At 49.8% G+C, this 5,574-nt stretch overlaps 1 pseudogene across 1 annotated transcript; it reads left to right on the top strand.

Annotated features, from left to right (window-relative positions):
* Window positions 1-4,349: 4,349 nt before the first annotated feature.
* Window positions 4,350-5,068, top strand: LOC104986675 (annotated as a pseudogene). The gene has a single exon (XR_825064.1). The product of XR_825064.1 is annotated as a 60S ribosomal protein L9 pseudogene (transcript).
* Window positions 5,069-5,574: the final 506 nt, after the last annotated feature.

Raw genomic sequence — 5,574 nt, forward strand, 5'->3', positions numbered from 1 at the left:
GCCGCCTTCCCTTGCAGACACTAAGAGCACCAGGGACCCAGGGTCTGCCTTCTCTCCCAGCAGCTGGGGGTGGGCTGGACAGAGCCTCCAGCCAGACCCCTTCCTCACAGTGGCCTTGTGCAGAGGGGCAGACAGTTCTTCTGGGGTCGGCAGCCACTCATCCATGGGGGCCTCCCCCCTGGGTCACAGTGCCTGGGGGCAGGCCTGCAGTGTCCTGTTTGGCAGAGACATGTAGTTTTGTAAGAAATTAAAAAAAAAAACAAAAACCTTGGAGATTCCCCTGTGCATGCGTGTCCTTGAAAAGTTTGGTCCAGGGCCTTCAGGTATCCAGCCTGCTCACCTCCCCGCCACCCTGGGGGACAGACCCAGCCCAGGCAGACTCAAATCAGACTGTCTCAGGTGACCACGCCAGGCTGGCAGCGCCCTTCTACTCTCCCATGAAGATGGGTGGGGCCTGGAAGAGATGACACCCACATGTGGCTCAGTACAGTCCCTCAGTACTGTCTCAGTACTGGGAAAGAGCATTGTGAGGACCTAAGCCCACAACAGTGAGGCTGAGCCAGGCCAGGCTGAGACACAGAGGGATGTGTGTGTGGCGTCTATGGGCATTCCTGAGGCCAAGAAGAAGGGGCATTCCTGAGGCCAAGCAGAAGAGGCACTCTGAAAAAGGAACTGAGTCTGTTCCTTTGGATACAGTGGACAAGGAAGGGCCTGTCCCAGAGGTGGCCATATTTGAGTCCAATGGGAAGCAGGGAGTCCAATGGCTAGTTACAGGAAGAATCAGTGAAGAGATTGCCAGGCAGAGGGTTCAACAGGCCAGGCCTTGTGCTCAGAAAAAAGCATTGCCTTTTCTTTTCTTTGTATTCATTTATTTAATTTACTTATTTTTGACTGTGCTGGGTCTTTGTTGCTGCTCCTAGGCTTTCTCTAGTTGCCATGAGCAGGGGCTACTCTCTAGCTGTGGTGCACCGGCTTCTTCTCTCTGGGGCTTCTCTTGTGGAGCACAGGCTCCAGGGTGCCAGGGCTTAGTTGCCCCGAAGCATGTGGGATCTTCCCAGACCAGGGATCAAACCCGTGTTTCCTGCATTGGCAGGCGGATTCTTAACCACTGGACCAAGGGAAGTCCCTATTTATTTATTTTTTAAATTAATTTTTATTGGAATATAGTTGCTTTACAATGTTATACTGTACAGCAAAGTGAATCAGCTGTATGTATACGTTTATCCCCTCTGTTTTAGATTTCTTTCCCATTTAAGGTCACTACAGAGCAAAGAATAGGGTTTCCTGAGCTATGCAGTAGGTTCTCTTAGTTATTTTATACATAGTAACAATAGTGTAACAATAGTGACCGGGAAGCCTGGCGTGCTGCAGTCCATGGGGTGCAAAGAGTTAGACCCGACTGAACAACTGAACAAAACCCCAAAACAATAGTGTATATATGTCAGTGCCAATCTCCCAGTCACCCGCCCACCGCTCCCTCTCCCCACTTGGTGTGGCATTGCCTTTTATATAAGAGTTCAGATTAGAGAGGGAGGCACTCAGAATCAGCCCACACCTTGTTTCTCAGGGGTCTTGTGGCTGAAGCGGATAGAGGAGGCCGAGGAGCCGAGTTTCTATGATTCACCTGAGTTCCAGACTCCAGCTCGAAATTTCTAAAAGTTCCAAGACCCATGCCTGGTTTCTGGAGCTGGATGTAGCGCCTGTTTCCAGAAACTTGGTTTCAGGGCTCCTGCCTCCGAAGCCTGGTAGGAATGGGGGAGGGCCTGACCCCTGACCAAGGTCTGGGGGCGGGGTTCCAGCCGCCTTGTCCCATCCCATCTTCGATCCCACTGGTTGCCGCTGCTGCTCCTGGCTGCCCAGCTGTACCGTTTGCTTCGGCCGCCAAGTATGGGGTACACACGTGGGCGCCGGGGCGACGCGAGCCAAGGAAGGGATGGGCCAGTGGAAGTTGGTGCAGACTTGGACCCAGCTCCTGGAACCGGGCTGGGGGAGGGACCAGGGGCCGGGATTGGGCCGCAGTGGCATGCGATCGGACCTGCCCGGCTTCCACCCGAAGCTGGGCGCCCTCCTGCAGCGCCTCCCTATGGCCCGGAAGCGGCGGTTGCGCGGGGCCTGCGCCAGGTCCGAGGGGTACAATTGGTACCGAGCGTACGGGGCGTGGCTGAGGGGTTGGCCGGGCTGACACTTGGAAAACGGACCGTTCGGATTGGCCAGCGGACCTAAATGTTGTTCCTGAAGAGCATCAGGATTGGTCCGCAGGGCGTCCTGAAGGAGTGAGCATCCGGAATTAAACTGCAATTAGGTGTGGGCGGGGCCTCAGAGCGAGACCTCAGTCGCACCGAAAAGCGATTGGATCACACAGCGCAAGGGGCGTGATCAAACGCCTAATAAGGCTGAAGGGGGCTGGCCTGGGAGAGACCTGTGAGGGTAGGGGCTCGGGACCTCACGTGAGAAGGCGTGGCCGGGTCCCGCCCCCTAGCAGCCGGAACTTGCGGCTGCTAGAGATTCCGGGAGTGTACCTACGCGTTAGTCCTGCTTGAGGTCCTGTGTCCCGTGTACAGAAGAAACTAGACGCCTGCAGGAAGAAGCCCTCGTTTTTAGCAGCGTGCAAACACTCTAGATGTCCACCCAATGGGGAAACTGCGAGACCGGATGGATGCTGCCTCAGTAGAAGACTGATTTGGACTCTGGGCTTCCATGATTCTCCACTCTCCATCTCTTCCCCTATGGCCTGCTTCTTCAGCGGAATCCTGTCCTGTTGGTCGCCTTTATCCACTCTCTCACTTTTCTGCCTTCAGAATCAACTGAAGTTGCAACCCGTGGCGCCTACCGGGATCTGACAGAGACTGTCAAACCGACGCGGAGATTGCCACGTCTACGCAGCTGGGTGTCCACGTAGGGCATGTGCCTTCTGCTTGGCAGTGCTGGACAGCGCCACCCCCGAGAGGCTGCTTACTTGTCTCAGGACGCCATCCAGAACTTCTCAGAAGAGTTGGCTAGACGGCCGAGCAAGGGCTCGGATGGCGGGTTCAGTAATTTGAATTTTTCCGATGGGCTGTGGGGACCCATGGAAGGTTTCTGAACAGGTGAGTGGCAGGTTTGGAGCAGACCTAGTAGGCAAGTGGACCCAGGCACTGGAGCTTTTACAAGTTCCCTTGTGTATACCCCTTCCGTGAGGGAAACCAACCTGAGTGAGGGGCTATGGGAAAATTTTTTCACTGAAAAGTTGGGTGCTGTCAGCCCAACTTTTAAGGAACACCGTCTGCGTGAATTGTGGCTTTTCCAAATCCATCTTGTATCACAACCTTTCAGCTGCAGCCTTCTCCACTTATTCCTCACCCACTGAATATTTCATGGTTCAGATTCTTAAGAAAAGAGACCTGATTGGTTTAGGTCAGGCTACATTGACCTACTTGGGAATTGTTTACCTTGAGTCAAGATTTTACCCTTGACCAAGGTGTATGCCTGGAGAATCCCAGGGACAGAGGAACCTGGTGGGCTACAGTTCATAGGGTCGCAAAGAGTTGAACACGACTGAAGTGACTTAGCGCATACACAGGATGTATGAGAGATGTTACAAGGTACAAAATGCGTCCGCACAGTGTGTGAAGGAAGAATGGATGAACTCAGTGATTGACGTTTCTGGTACAGCCCTGTAGTAGATTATATTGCTGTTCCACATATATGCTGTTCTTCCTATTGGGCCCCTCACATGAGGAGGATTATACATTCATGCCCACTTACAATAGGCTTGGCTATATAACATGCTTTGGAATCTGAGTAGATATTAAGACACCACTTCCAAGTAGAAGCTTTAAGCACCAGTGAGTAGTCTGGCAGTTTCCCATCTCTTTTTCCTCTGCCATGAACCTGTCAATTGCCAGATGAAGACTTCTTCAGCCTGGACCCCAGAATTAACAGGACATGAAGCTGATCTGTAGCTCACCTGTAAAATGAGGTGTGATGTAAATGAGAAACTTCTCCTGCTGGAAGCCACTGATATTTGGAGGTTGGTTTTTACCAAATTATCATAAGTCTAGTTCAGCTGTTACAGAACTAGTACCCAGAAGTGAGACGTTGCTACAATAAAAAGAAAAACCTGAGTTGTGTGTCATTAACTTTGGATCTGGACAGTGGCTGGGGAGGAAACTAGCATTGGAAGTTGCAAAGATGGTGATGTGTGTTATGTAACGGTGAAGCATTTGTTTAAACTGTAAGCTGGAAATAGAACTAAGAGTACAAATAATGTCCAACTGAGTTTAGAGATTTAGGCCAAAAAATGGGGAAAGAGAATATTAGTAGCATGCCCTGGTTGCTGTTGGGTGCATCTGACAAGTTACTATAAGAAAAATGACTCACTTCTTTGCCGCATCTACTGCGAGAATGAAGACCATTCTCAGCAACCAGACTGTCGACATCCCAGAAAATGTCGACATTAACTTGAAGGGACGGACAGTTATTGTGAAGGGCCCCAGAGGCACCCTGCGGAGGGACTTCAATCACATCAATGTAGAACTCAGTCTCCTTGGGAAGAAAAAGAAGAGGCTCCGTGTTGACAAATGGTGGGGAAACAGAAAGGAACTGGCCACTGTTCGCACAATCTGTAGTCACGTACAGAACATGATCAAGGGTGTTACACTGGGTTTCCGTTACAAGATGAGGTCGGTGTATGCCCACTTCCCCATCAACGTTGTTATTCAGGAGAATGGTTCTCTTGTGGAAATCCGAAATTTTTTGGGTGAAAAATACATACGCAGGGTTCGAATGAGGCCAGGGGTTGCCTGTTCAGTATCTCAAGCCCAGAAAGATGAGTTGATTCTTGAAGGAAATGACATTGAACTTGTGTCAAATTCAGCTGCTTTGATTCAGCAAGCCACCACAGTTAAAAACAAGGATATCAGAAAAATTTTGGATGGTATCTATGTTTCTGAAAAAGGAACAGTTCAGCAGGCTGATGAATAAGATCTCAGTGATCCTGCTGCAGAAACAACAAGATAGATGGTTCTATGGACTCAGTTGTGATGTTTTAAAGAGACAATAAAAACTCTTGATTTGAAAAAAAAAAAAAGAAAAATGACTCAGAAAATAATTGGCCACTTTTTAAGCAGAAATTGAAGAGAATATAGAAACTCCAGGCAAATGATTAAAAAAAAAAAAAAATGCATTTTTGGCTCTGCTGTGCAGCATACAGGATCTTAGTTCCCCTACCAGGGATTGAACCTGTGCTCCCTGCATTGTGAGTGAAGAGTCCCAGGGAATTCCCTGATCCAAATTTTTAACCAGTGAAAGATGCAACTGACAAGACCCTTAAGGCACAAAGTTTCATTAAAACTCATCTTTGTGGGACTTCCTGGGTGGTCCAGTGGTTAAGTCTGCAATTCCAAGGCAGGGGGCATGAGTTCAATCCCTAATCAAGGAACTAAAATTCTACATGCTTCAGAGCAACTAAGCCTGCAAGCCACAACTACTGGCGCCATGCGCTCTGGAGCTAATCCCCAGCAAAGAAAGATTCCGCATGATGCAAGGAAGGTCCCTTGGGCTACAACTAAGACCTGGCTCAGGCAAATAAATAAA

This window comes from Bison bison, unplaced genomic scaffold, assembly GCF_000754665.1.
Source record: "Bison bison bison isolate TAMUID 2011002044 unplaced genomic scaffold, Bison_UMD1.0 scf7180017864072, whole genome shotgun sequence".
Classification (NCBI taxonomy): domain Eukaryota; kingdom Metazoa; phylum Chordata; class Mammalia; order Artiodactyla; family Bovidae; genus Bison; species Bison bison.